The 15,357-nt window shown below is 30.5% G+C and overlaps 2 pseudogenes; one reads left to right on the top strand and one right to left on the bottom strand.

Moving 5' to 3' along the window:
- Positions 1 to 10,557: 10,557 nt before the first annotated feature.
- Positions 10,558 to 11,648, top strand: LOC107948838 (universal stress protein PHOS32-like; annotated as a pseudogene).
- Positions 11,649 to 11,797: 149 nt separating this feature from the next.
- LOC107948841 (glutathione S-transferase U8-like) lies at positions 11,798 to 14,814 on the bottom strand (annotated as a pseudogene).
- Positions 14,815 to 15,357: the final 543 nt, after the last annotated feature.

Below are 15,357 nucleotides of genomic sequence, written 5' to 3'. Positions count from 1 at the left end.
ATAAGATTTTTTTTTTATATTTTTACTAAAATATAATAATATTAACTAAATATTATTTAAATACATATTTGTTACTTGATAATAATATGTCTAAAATGGACATTTTATTTCTCAAAAGCACTTTTTGATAACAATGTTAAACACTCAAATTTTAAACTAAACTTTTCAAAAACACTTTTCCACAACATATTTCGACAACACTTTTTAAAAGTATTGCCAAACTAGTCATTAGTCATAGGTACTAAACTAGTGGATGGAAAAAAAATTCGGGTATCAATCTGGGACAAAAATAAATCATAAGTACTAATTTGGGAGAAATGGACAAGTTCGGGTATCAGTCTTATATTTAACCCTAAAATTTATTGTATTTCATTAGTTTTCGTTTAAAATAAGGTTTCAAATATGTATGGTGAGAAATTTATGCATTTTAGTCCGAAATTTAGTCGTCGTCAAAGTTTTAATTTGACATGTTAAAATTCTTTTAATTTAATTTAAATAAATTTATTTGACAAAATTTGATTCAAATTTTATTTCACTTTGACTCCAATCATAATCTTTTCAAATTGAGTTAGCTTGTTCAAATAAACCTTATCAAGTTCAATTTTTTTTAACTTAATTGATTCAATCAAATATTACCCTAATCCTAAAATGTTATTCGGGTTTTCTTTACTTTTTCAAAAAAAAAATCATTTATTAAAAGTTTGATTTTGAAATTCTTACATCTACTTTAGAATTTAAAAAATTAGTCTAGGGTAAATTGTTAAGAATTTATTTCTTGAGAAAATAGTCGAAGTGAGTAGCATTATTAAACCTTTTCTATCAAAAAAAGATTAAACTTGTTATTTTCGTAATTATTTATTTATAAAATTGAAAATAAATTATTTGAAATCTGAAAGGAAAAAATATCTAGAAGTGGGGCTTGCAAATTATAATTCCCAAAACACAAAAGTATTAGGTTCAAAAACATTTATTATGGTGTTGGAAGGACAGCAGGGAATAAATAATCTTAGGTAGTGTTGTCCAACTCTTTTTTCATGGCATCCCTCATAAATGGTGACACACTTATGGCATGTTTGTGGGGTTAATGCTAGACCACAAATCTCTTTCTTCCCATCTTCAAGTTGATATACTTAGTTGTGTGCACGTAGCAGCTGTGAAATAACGTTATGGGTTTAGTGAAGAAAAGCAGAATGTCAATCGTATTTGTAACATACACAATTGTATAATTGATGCCGTGAGTGAGTGGAGTCCAGCCAGGTTGGGAGGTGGGGGCTTTGGGGCGTGCCTCCATCTCCTGGCAATCAAAAGTAAGACCTGTCGTTGGATATGATTTAAAGAATTTTTTATATAGGGTAGTTCCTCCATTCATCAAATTAATTCTTTAAATCATGTCAGTAATTAAATTTAACCTCAGCAAAATTCGTTTTGATTTTAAAAAGTTAAAAGAAATTAAATTTTAAGTTAGTCAATTTAAAATTTTTTGAGTTATTCGAATTATTCGAGTCGAGTTAAATTTTATAATTCGAATAATATATTAGTGTAAATACTCTCTTGTTCTCTATCAACTTTGAAAAAAAGTAAATTGATCTCTCTCTAAAAAAAATAAAAAATAATTAAAATAATTTTTAAATTTCAAAAAAATAAAAAAATTTCTAAAATAATAATCTTGTGACCTAATTAATGATTTAAATTTATTATACTCAAATATCTTATTTTTATTATTATTTTGCTTTAAAAAAAACAGGTCAATCGTACTCTAACATGAAATTAGTTATACAGTAACAATATTTTTATTTGACATATTTAATTTTTTTAATTTAACTTGAACAATTTCACACGACTCGATTCGAAAAAAGTTTAAATTGAGTTAAGATAATAAAATTGGACTTGTGAGCTCGATTAACTCAAAATATTTTCGCTCAATTCGACCGAATGCTCCCCCTAGTGAACCAGTACCGATTGGATCAATTCAATTAAAAATAAAAAAATTCAGTTTAATCATCAGTTCAATTGATTTTGATTTAGTTTAATTGGTTTAACCGTCAGTTCAATTAATTTATTTAGTAGTTCGTACCAAATTAAAATCACTTTTTAGATCGGTATCTCAGTCGATTCTCATCTCAATCACTTGATTGACTTGTTTAATCCAATTTAAATAATAGTGAGTCAAACCATTGATTTTTAATCTAACCAATTCAATAAGTCCAAATAAATTAGACAGAATAAATTATTAGAATATTTTGAAAGAAATAATATATTTTTAAAAAAAATTATAAAAATCAATTGAATTTAACCAATTTCCAATTAGACTATTTATTTTTTGTTGAGTAATCCTTAAGCTTGCTCTCATAATTCCTTTAATCCTTGCTCTGCTTTTTGTGTTCAACGATGCAGACGCAAGTGCTATGTTGTTAGATTAGATAAAAATCAAGAAATTTAATCTTTTATGGTTTGAATAATATATTTGTATTTTAGATATATCTACAATTTTAGTTTTTTAGAGTAATATCGAATAAAGATTTAATTTTAATAATTTACATTAAATATTAAAAATAATTGCTCTTTAATTCGGTAAAGATTTTTCACTGTGACCTTAAAATCGAGATATACAAATTTATAGTAATTCCTTTTTTTTTTTTTTGGTGCTACATGTCTACGAATAAGACTATTTCATTCTATTTTGTTTTGCTATAATGAAAATATAAATGGTGTTCCATAATTAATACAATATTTTAAACCCAAAGTTTAATCAAGTTGTAAATTTAAACAGCAATATCTGTAGGAAGTTTATATTTATGAATATGTATTTTTTTTAATAGTAAAAAAAGTTGATTAGTCAAAATCATTGACATATATTGGTAGGTCCCCCAAATCCTTCACATGACATGCTTGGAGAGAATTAATGCAATTTGAGGATTAGGAAGCAAAATAATGAGCCGCAGTTCATTTCAGTCCTAGCATGACTATGGACCCCAAACACTGCAAGTCAAATTAGATAGAGTTCATAATTTTAACCTTAATCATGGTGTGGTCAATCTCAACAAACGCCATTAACAAAACATTGATCAAACCAAATAATAGAAAAAATAAAAGATGATGTGTTTCACTTAAAAATTGGGTCCTTTAGGTGCAGTGATTGACCTAATTGGGGTGGTCTGATTTGCACATGGAGATCTTCCATTATCAATTATATTTGGCCTTCTTTCACTTTATATTTATGGCAACCCACTCGATCTTATCACTCATTATCCTTTTGGTAGCTCACACATGCGCATGTGGGAAGGGGGGAAAAAACAGAGAACATGGCAATCAACAATTTCACCGGCCAAAGCACCATGAATTATTGTTCTGTTTTTAGTCCGATATTTTGTTCTAATCTGATTATTTACTTTTGTTTTTAAATCGTTTACATTATTTTATATTTGGTGATTATTGGGATGCGTATTTACATCGTGGTTGTAAAACTTTCGAAAAAGAAAAATGGAAGATGGATGTATTTGTTACATATATAGTAGTATGAATGTGGGTGCATGACAATTGGAGCCTTTTATCCAAGGTCTAAAATTTGTTGAGGACACATTTGTAAAAGATTAAAGACCATAAAAAGAGGTATGTATGTATGTTGTTGAGCAGTGAGGACTTGGGATTCGGGTGGGCAGAGTTTGTGGAAAAATGTTAACCATCAAATAAAAACAAAAGGGTTGTTAAACGAAAAGGAAAAAGGGGCGGTTTAAGCGCAATGACAGGCGCGTGGTGTAGGAGACCAGCTGTAAAAACTATAACCCTAAACATGTTTGGTTGTTACTGATAATCAATTATTCAATATTACAGCTAAAAAAAAAAAGAGAAAGAATGTGGAGAGAAACATGTCACCTTGATTAGCGGGCAACAACGGGGTTTCGTGTTTAATGCTCTCTCTTTTTAATTTTTTTTTTTGGTGGGATGTGTGGCATTGTCCATATTCACCTCTTTGGGGGGAGGGATTGGTTTTGTAGGTCAAAACTTTGACCATTTGTTTCCCGCCATTATGCACTTTGTCTGACCCAATAAACAACACCCTAGATTTGCTTATTAAGTGGAAAACAGAAGCAGACTCCAGCTGCTTATTTGTTAATTAGAAAGCTAAGGCTTTTTTACATTTAAAATGATGCAAAATTGGTTACCAAACCTTAGTACAATCATTGGAAAATTAGTAACTAATATCAACAATTATGGATTATGCTCTCTCTCTCTTCCACTTCTACTGCAGATGTTGATGATGACTTACTCACCCTTAATGACTACTTATATTGGAGGCTTTTCTTGTTTTTAACTTTTACTCATTTAGATTTTTATCAGCCATTTTGCTATCAGTATGTTCTTCATAATTAGGATTTAATTTAAGGAATAAGTTTTTTTTTCTTCATTTTCGTTTTATAATGTATGTTCATTACATCACTATATTAATAAAAATTATAACTTAAAACTATAAATATTTTTTATTTCGATAAATCAAACCCTAAAAATCAAACCCACCATTATAAGGTTGCTTTATCCACATTTCATGTTGACAATTTTTGAAGTGAAATATTAATGATGTTAATGATTGAATTATTATTTTTAAAATAAAATTATTACATACACAGATTTAGTTTGAAAAAGAAAAAGAGAACAACTAGATTTATAAAATGTATGTCACTTTAACCACATGAATATTGAAAACAAAAAACAAACAAAAGAAGAAGCTTAAACCCAAAATAGACCCCTTTCTCACGTCCAATGAAGGGAGAAAATTGATAAAAATATGCAAGTCCAAGATGATCTGTTTAGACCCAAAATGGTATTTGGAAGGCCAGTTTCAAATTGTGGGCTGAACTTGCTTATCACACCAACATCTGCTTAGCAGGCCCAATATTTGGCCATATGCCTAAGGTGAGTAACTCAGATTTCAGTTAAGTAGGCCTCCAAAACAAATATGAGTCGGCGTTGGATGGGTCACCATCGGTCATTTCTTCTGTGCTTGCTTGGTTTGGCGGACCACTGTAGCTTACAACAAAGGTTTTTTATCGGAATAATATAAAATTAAAATAAAAAACAAAAATGGGTTGTTGCTAAAATTAAGTACTAAAATAGTATATTTGGAAGGGTGGAGGGTGGTGCATAGGCGGCAATATCCTTATTTTCTGACACTTTACAGTAAAAAAAAAACAATGGGATAAGACATGGGTGGAGGGTTTGGCGCAAGCGACACAGATGGAGGGGCTGGTAGAAGTGGCACCACTTTAGTAGGGATGGGACGGCTGCATGTTGAGTTCCTCTGTATTTTTGTGTGTTTGGGGACCTTATAATGGTCCCCAAGTTCCATTTTTGGCCGTGAGTGAAGGAGAAAGAGAAGGAGAAGAAAAGAAGAGAAGTAGAAGAAGAAGAAGGAGAAGGAGAAGGAGAAGGAGAGGCTGAGTAGGGAAGGGAAGGGAAAAAGAAAAGGAAAAAAGAGAAGGAGAATAGAAAGAGGGAAGGAGAAAGAGGAGGAAAAAAAATAGAAAAGAAAAAGGTAAATTATTTTTGTTATAAATTAATGGATTAATGTTAATTTAATTTGCTTTTTTGTTATTATTGTTGATTTAATTCAGATTTAATTTTTAAATGTGATTTTGTAAGGTTTTATTTGGTTAAAAAGAGCTATTAAGGTATGTTTGTATTTATTTTATAATTCTATTCATTCATAATTTATTTTTAATGTTTATTGAAGTAAAAAAAAAGCCTATTTATATTATGTACAAAGAATGTTTTATTTTTTTATATAATTTATTTATTATGTGTGTTTTAGGTTGATTAGATATATTTTTATGAAATTTATTTGGCATGTTATTTTTATTATTATTATTTTCTTTTTATGTAGGTAAAAGGTGAGACCATTGATATGAAATTTGGAATTTATGAGATAGATTAGGAATTAGTTTATATGTTTTAATTTTTTAAGATTTTATATTTTTTTATAAATAATAAAAATGAAATTTACTATGAACTTATATGAAAAAAAAGTATTTTTTTTATAATAATTAAGTTGGCGTGTTATTATATATATATATTATATTTTAAACCAAAAATATTTACTTATTATCATTTTAAAGTAATAATAAAAATATTCGTATTTATTATGTATCGTTTATGTTATGTTTTTGTTATTGACATGTTATTTTTAGTATTTTAATATAAAAATTTACTTATTATCATTTTAAAATAATAATAAAAATATTCATATTTATTATGTATCATTTTTATAATTTTTCTATATTTTTTATTGGCATATTATTTTTAGTATTTTAATATTTTTTTATGTAGGTAAAAGATTAAACCATTGGGATGAAATTTCTGAATGAGACCATTGAGTTGGAGTTTGAGTTGGAATTTATAATCTATATTTAGTTTGTTAATGTAGTATAGCAAAAAATATGATGTGGAAAAAAACTGTTTGGTATTTTTTTTTGTAATTAAAAGCAAAATAAAAATTTAGGTATTTTGAAAAATATTTAAAATCCATCAAACTTTGAAATTAATAACCAAAATTTGTTTTAAAATTGCAGGTACCGCAATGGCTCTATTGATTAAAAACGATGGTCACATATCAAACACAGTTAATAATATGGCAATATATTGTTATTTATTAATTACGGGTTTCCTTAAAAAAAGATCTACGTAATTTACAGAAATAAATTATGTTATTATAACTATTTTATGTAATTTATCACTGTTAGAGCCCGTACTGCGCATTAAGGGGTCGGGTGAATGGTTTAGGATATTCTTCGAATGCACGATTGATGCCGTACTTGGAGTTAGCTAGATTCGGGTCAACAGCATTGATCCAGATGTTTGATTTGCAGTACGATTTAATATTTGCATTGGTCGAGCATTGACACCTGAAGAGCCACACTTTCCATTTGCCGTGTGGGGAGTGCACTGTCACTCTGGAGGATGTTGCATTGCAACTCCGGGAACTCGGCTACGTGCACCGCGTCGGGGTTTATGAGCGACATGTGTGGCCTAGAATTATTGTGTATCACAATACGTCGAATCTGGTTCCCGACTAAAGACGCGTTAATGTTTCTATTGTCATTCATGTCTTTGTCGTTAATATCATCGAGGACCTCGTCCACAACGGGATCACTATCACTATCGACATCTTAATCTCAAGGATCACTATTGTCGTATCCATCATCACCAATCGCATCAATATCGAGTGTAACATTAAGATCGATATCAATCCTATGTATAGTCGATTCACTATCAACGTACGATATTGGAGCCACCATGCACGGTTCTTGAGCTCCATATTCTTCACCATATGTAGTGAAATCTTCATTTTGCTCTATATCGGCTAACTCAGCAAAAAAGTGAATCGGTGCATTTTTGTCACTCCGATTACTACAGTAAAGAGCGATCATTGTCTCCGCGTCTTCATCGTCTACAAGTTCTATTTCAATGAATTTGATAGGATCTGTTGAAACTGGAAACTTGTAGAAAAGTTTCGAGATCCTTCTCCCACGACGTCTAACAATTTTTGCATTAATCCTTTCCTTCATATCATCCAACGAGACATTTCTATTAAATCTCATTGCTATTTGTTGCCGACATTAAAATATACATCCAACGGTTGTTGTTAAAATGATTCCATTGAAATAAACGCATACGAAAAATAGATTATCCATCTTTAATACTTAATCTGTTAAAAACTTAACAAAAAAATCTCAAAACAATTTCAAACAGCATAAAAGTACTTACATAAAAAATTTAATGAATGATAATAGTCTATCTCTAACAATATCAAATATATTAAAAATTTTTACAAGATAACATTCTCAACAATCTAAACACAAAACTTACTAAAAAATCACAATAAACAAAATAACTTTAAAACAAAACATAAAAATAACACTAAACAAGCTATATAATACTAACAAAATATTTTGCTCTTATCATAATCTATTATATTTGAAAATAACAAAAAAAAATCACATTTTCTTTTCTTTATTCTATTTTCTTTCTTTCTTCTCTTCTCCCTCTCTTGTTCTACTAAAATTTTTTCAAAACTGATACGAGTCGAATGGTAGAGTGGGGAGAGAAAAATATACTGGGTGTGTCGTCTATCAGATAAGCACCACCAATGCCGCTTATCAAATAGGCACAACTGGTGCCGCCTATCTGACACCCTCCACTACTAAAATAATATTTTTTTTTACTGTAAAGTGTTAAAAAATAAAAGTGGTGCCACCTATGCACCACCCTCTACCTATCTAAATGTACTATTTTGGTACTTAATTTTAACAACAACCCATTTTCATATTTTATTTTATTTTATATTATTCCTATAAAAAACCCTTAAAACCAACTTACATCTCGTTGTCTTACTTGTAATTTGACAATTTTCTATCCCTTTCTTTTACCTTATCTTCTTCAACCAATTCTTGATTTAAATCATCCTCATCGTTAAATATCACTATTAAGAGAAAAAAAAAAAGATTTTGCATCATTTTCTAAGGTATGTAATACATATGTTCATATAATAGACATAGGGCATTGACAATGACAGCTAGCTTTGGCAAGGGAAGGTTCCAAGCAGCTTCCTACCCTTCCAAAACTTAATCATCTAAATTATCCAGCGCTGCTTGTTTGCAATAATGGGAAAGGGGCCAAATTTTGTACATTTGTACCACAATATTCTTTTAAACAAATATCAACCTTACAACAACAATTCTAGGGTTTTTTACCAAACTAGGACAAAAAAAATAAAAAAATTCCAAAATAATACAAATGAAAAATTATGTACCAAAATGGTACATTTGGGGTGGTGCCGCCTATGGCAGAGGCATGACCACCCCATGTCCAATAAAAAATTACTGTTACTGTCTGTTAAATTGCGGCTCAGGACTAAAATGTAATAATATAATGCATTTAGGGACCTGTTGTGAAATTATTCCATTTGAAATGATAGCTGAAAAAAAAAGGGTAAGGGTGCCGCTTGTCAGTGTGGCGGCACCAAACTTAAAATATGGCTAATTGCTTTGTTAGCCCTCATTATTTATTATTTTCTTTTTATTCCCTTTCAACTCATTATATTATTTTTAAAGAAGCCCTTAACTTATTTTTGTAATTAAATAACCCCTTAAATTATGGTTTTCACTCATAAAAGCCCTTCATTTTAATATTAAAGTAAATATATTTTAAATTTCAAGCTTTTATCTTAATTTTTTATTGATGCAATAAAAATTATATACACTTTAACATCAATATAAAATATAAAAAAGTAATCAAAATTTTTGAAAGAGTAGTTAAGAATATTTACTTTAATATTAAATTGAAGGGCTTTTATGAGTAAAAACCATAATTTAAGGGGTTATTTAACTACAAAAATAGGTTAGGGGCTTATTTAAAAATAATATAATGAGTTAAAGGACAATAAAAAGAAAATAATAAATAATGAGGGCTAACAAAGCAATTAGCCATATTTTAAGTTTGGTGCCGCCACACTGACAGGCGGCACCCTTACCCTTTTTTTCAGCTGTCATTTCAAATGGAACAATTGCATAACAGGTCCTTGAATACATTATATTATTACATTTCAGTCCTGAGCCGCAATTTAACAGACAGTAACAGTAATTTTTGATTGGACATGGGGTGGTCATGCCTCTGCCATGGGCGGCACCACCCCAAATGTACCATTTTGGTACATAATTTTTCATTTGTATTATTTTGGAATTTTTTTTATTTTTTTGTCCTAATTTGGTAAAAAACCCAACAATTCTACCATCCCCTTTGTCGTCGGCTTGCCCTTATCCAACCGGATTACTTTGAACAAAAAGATTCCAACCGCGCCTTGCAATTTCTTTAATCACATTATTTGTATTACTCAACAAAGTTGACAATTAATACAACTAGAGAAAAAGCCAGAGGACACATAAAGAGAAGAGAATATTTCTATTCATTTTTTTCTTAAATCACATGTCCCACTCTCTTTCTTTCTTTCTTTTCTTTTTGTTAAAATATGCCATAAATCCTTATATTTTTAAAAATTTAAAAATAGTATCTTTATATTTTTTAAATTGTTAATATTGTTAAATTTGTTGTTGTGACATTTTTAAAATAAAAACAATACTCAATTACTAACCAATTAATTGAAAAATGACTTTATAATTAGGTTGAATTAAAAAAAAATTGTAAAAAGACTAACAATTAGACTAAAATTTTAAAATTTAAAAAATATAAGAACTAAATAAGTATAATGAAATAGAAACTTAGAGACAAAATTTTTAATTTTCGAAACTTACAGGGACTTGTGGTTGATTTTAATTAATGAATGATGTCCCATCAATCTTAGGGGTGGATTTGGCGTGCAAATATTCAACCTTTATTATCCAAATTCCAAAGAAAGGAATAAATATCAATCTTCACGCGACCATCGGATGGACGTCACTCAATCAATCACACGGTTTCTTGAACGCGTGTACGTTTTAGATTGATTGAAATTTGTTCTTTGCTGCCACACACATATATAAACCCATGGGCTTGCCGTATGCTTATTCTTGAAACCGTCCTTTAGCTTTAGCATTAGACAAGTTGTTTTACTTTTAGCTTTTATCTTGAAGGTTGGGACACGAAACTTGTTGATTCCACTTTGCAAACAAGCGAAAATGCCAGGAGCTAGAAGCATAGGTGTGGCTATGGATTTCTCCGCTAGCAGCAAGAACGCTCTTAAATGGGCTATAAACAACTTGGCTACAAAGGGGACACCCTTTACATTATCCACATCAACAATAACTCTCTCGATGAGTCTCGCAATGCTCTCTGGGCCAAATCCGGTTCTCGTAAGTTTTTCTTCACACCAAAAGCTTGAAAGATCCCATTTTTCCTCCGTTTGCTTATCGGATCTAATCTTGGGTTTGTTTCTTTCTCCATTGTCGCAGCTCTTATACCTTTGACAGAGTTTAGAGTTCCGGAGATTATGAAGAAGTATGATGTTGAAACTGATATTGAAGTTCTTGACATGCTCGACACTGCTTCTAGACAAAAAGAGGTAATCCTTTGTTATTTTTTTTTTAACCCTGTAAAAGGTCTATAGGCTTATTTGGAACTGATGTTCGTCTTATTACAGATAAACGTTGTTTCAAAAATCTACTGGGGAGGAGATGCCAGAGAAAAAATTCTTGATGCCATTGAAGATCTAAAGCTTGATTCTTTGGTTATGGGAAGCCGTGGGCTTGGAACTGTTCGAAGGTACTAAAAGTACAATGTCATGGAAAAGAGAGTCAATTTCCTTTTGTTTTGATTTGGGTGGGTTTTGAATTTGGATGAATAACTTTTTTTTTTTTTTTTTTGCAGAATTATATTGGGGAGTGTGAGCAACTATGTTGTGACGCATGCTACTTGCCCTGTTACCATCGTCAAGGAACAATCAAGCTCCAGCAAGCACTGAGAAGTTTACATGATATTTTCTAGTTTGATTTCCCAAACAATAATTTGATGGACGAGTGTATGTTGCTTGATCATGTTTTACCAAGTAGCTTACGCAGTTTTACGTTTGTTTACTGAATCTTAAAGATGTATGGTACTTTGTGAGTTAATGCACTGTTATGGAGACGATTATAATAATGATAATAATGTTGGTTTGTCGAAAATCATAGCCTTTCATGATGCGGAAGAGTATGCCATCAATGTTATGAAGTTGTTTTCAAAAACCGTGTCACTTTGTTTATTGTTTTCCTTCCATTTTCACATGGGGTTGATGATAGAAAGATCTAGATATTTATCAACTATTTTGTACGGCTGAGATACGAACCATTTGGTTGGTTGATTTGTTTATTTAAGTCTTGAAGGACACATGGGTTGTTTATTAAAGGATGAAACTGGACACGGCACATTACTTTCCTTACAACACTTGGAAAATAAACAAAGATTCAGAAAAAAACTCGGTGATAGGAAGAAGGCATTAATTATTAGTTTGAGGGTGCTGCAACACGAGCTTTGAAGATGGCCAATACCTTGTCTTTGGGAGGCAGGCATTCCTGAACGATGCCGCAATTTACGAAGTCGTGGCTCCAATTGAACAAGAGGGGGAATTTGTGAGCTGACAGCAACTCGCGCCCTGTAGCTTCCTGAACGATGCTAAGCCAGAAGCCAATAAAGTTGGCAGCAATGTCAACGAGTCCAATTGTGTGTCCCCCATAGAATTTGTTTCCATTGAGCGCACTTTCAAGAGCTTTTAGGCATTCGCAAGCTTCTTCCATCGCCTTTTCTCGCTCACTCTCTGGGCTCCACTCTGCTTTCCGTATCGCAGGCCAACACACACAAACTTAACACCGACACTACACTTTCATCAATTCGTTTTTGAATAAAAAACAGTGCTTAAATCTGAGCTGCCAAAGCCCCTTTAGCTCCAATGGAGATTCGCCTCTAAACATGATTATTTCAGAAAAAATTATGATATAATTATTTAAAAAAATCATATTTTAAATAATATGATATGATATATTGTTTTTGAGGATTATATCATATTTCTATATTAAGTTATCTGTAAACATTGATTTTGTATGACAAATTAATGTGCTAACAATATCAAATATTGATTTTTTAATAAAAATATAATAAAAGTATCATATTATAACATAAGTTTACATTAAAAAAAATAAAAACAATAAATTAATAAACCCAACCAAACATGTTTATTTGAACTTTTACTTGTAACAATTGCTTTTTAGGTCATATAGACTTGAAAAAGATGGATCGGAAAAAGAAGTTTATACCTTGTCATCAATGAACTTAGCCCAGAATCGAGCCATAGCTTTCCCATAAGGATCTTCTGGCCAAATTGGATTGTTTTTCCATGTTTCCTCTATGTATTCAAGTATAACCAGTGATTCTGCTATTGGTTTTCCATTATGGAGAAGAACAGGAACTTTCTTATAAACTGGATTGTATTTCAAAAGCAAAGAATTCTTATTTATATATATATATATCCTCTTCTATATATTCGTACGGAACACCTTTCAATCACAAAGCTAGCTCTACCCTCCGGCTAAAAGGGCTTGCCCATGTTCCAAAAACCTTCACTTCTTCACCCATTTTTTTTTTCAACTCTTGGAGGGAATACTATGGTTTGAAGCTATTAATAGAGGGAGGAGTTCCTAGTTTTCTTGGGGAAGAAGATAGGTTGGCTTTCATCATCTTTACTTAATCAGTGACGGTCTAAGGGAGACGGAAATGGTTAAGATGTTTAAGTTAATTATTAACATATATATAATGGACAGTCAGAAAGGAGACGAAGCAATGAGCATGGGAGAAAGCTCAGTTTTGTAATACTAAATTAACCAAGTCCAAGTAAACCAATTCCGGAGAGAAATCCAATAAGAAAAACACGATTCCATGAGGTAAAGATGGTGCATTATCTGGAAATAGCACAACATTAGATGCAAAGACACAAGTTGCCTTTGAGTTACTACGCACAAAATCATGAGGAAATAGGATTAATCGGTCCATCCATTGCCAGATAGCCAATTCTTTAGAAAGGCGATTAGTTTATGTGTAGGAGGCAGGTGTCGCTTAACAACGTTGCAGTGTACAAACTCTTCACAGCATTTGATCAACACAGGGCACTCATCTGCTGTCAAAAAATCTAGTCCTGAATCTTGTTGAATATTAAGTAGTCCTGTGGTGTCTCCCCCAAAGAATTTCTTTCCCTTAAATACACTCTCAAGTGTTTTCAGACACTTTCTCACTTCTTCCAAGGCCTTGTCCCGGTGCCCAAAACAGCTTTCCACACTGGAGGCATGCACTACATTAAACACAAAGGAAACATTCAGAAACCAATACAGATCTCCTACATTCAAAAACTTCACAGATAAGGAAGCATAAACTTTGCTGAAACCAGATTCCATAATCCATATCCACAACCTGGAGCTGTTTTGTAGGTTCTTTAATGGCCTTTATGATGCCAATCATACATGGGGCTTTTACTGAGAAAATGGGCTCATAGATTGGACTTTTGTTAGCCTAACTATTTTTAGGTCAATCATAAACCCAAGTTTTTTTTATTTATTTCAAGGATGTGATTTGTTAAAAAAGAAAAACCCATTATTTTGGATAATTATCGGTTGTGAATTATTACATTCTTTCAATTTATTAATGTAAAAGGAATTATATTGTTTTTCATGCAATCAATTATACGAGCATCAATCCTATGTTGAAACTCGACTAAAATTTTTATTCAATAATCAATCTAACATAATTTTTGTCTCTTGAATTTTGTAATTTCCTCTATTATTTATATTTTTTATTCATTTTAGTATCTAAATTTAATAATTAGATTCGATTTGATTCTTAAACTAAAAAAATATTTAAAAAAATTTAATAATGTGACACTTTAAGAATGTGTCACATTTATCGCTTAAATTTTTTTTAAAAAAATTATATAAATTTTTAGGCGATGATGATATGGTATAATTTTAAAGTGTTACATATAATATTTAATAACCAAAATAGATATGAGGTACCATGTAAATTTTTTTTTAAAAAAAAAGTACAATTATAAATGCTAAAGTAGAATGTAGTTGCAAAATTTAAGGAAAAAAAATATAATATCCCTTGATTTTAAAAAAAAGTTTTAAGTTGGGGCAACTTAAATACATACATTGGTTTAAACTTGAAAGCTGAAAAAGGATAAGAAAAGAAGAGGAGTACTTAGGGATTCAAATTTCAAAACCTACCATTTAAATGTGGATGCTGCATCACACACTCCTAAAACCAAAAAATATTCCAACCATAAAAATAAAGGGGTTTCCAGCCCTACATAACAAACAAACTAAGAAAGTTTAAAAAATTGGAATCCTAATGCATTTAACCCTCTCCAAAAGGAACAACCACATTAATCAAAGGAAGTGGAAATGTTAATTTTATATAGTTATAATTATTTGATACTTAAAGAAATCCTCAAATATTCTTAATTAATAAATGACAATACCCACATCTTCATTTTTCTTTTTCATTCTCAATTATAAGAATAGCTTTCACATCTTAATTACTCGTTTTCCAAATTAAATTAAAAAAAATGTTTTACCCTTCCCATAATCTTATTATAATCTAAACACTTTCACATTGGGGCCTTCAAAAATTAACAACTATTTAATTGTTTAATTTTACATTATTTTTAAAATAATCCCAATCTAACATAATTTACTTAAATATAAAACATACCCACTTTGAAATTCGATTCATTACTTATTTTATCTACTCTACTTGTCAATTATTTATTCATTCTCGAAAATTATGTAAAAAAATAAAAAGAAAAAGTTATGATCAAATTAGTTTTAACTTTTAAAGGAAAATTAGACT

The sequence above is a fragment of the Gossypium hirsutum genome, chromosome A04 (genome assembly GCF_007990345.1).
Source record: "Gossypium hirsutum isolate 1008001.06 chromosome A04, Gossypium_hirsutum_v2.1, whole genome shotgun sequence".
NCBI classification, from domain to species: Eukaryota; Viridiplantae; Streptophyta; class Magnoliopsida; order Malvales; family Malvaceae; genus Gossypium; species Gossypium hirsutum.
This window is presented reverse-complemented; position numbering and strand designations above follow the sequence as displayed.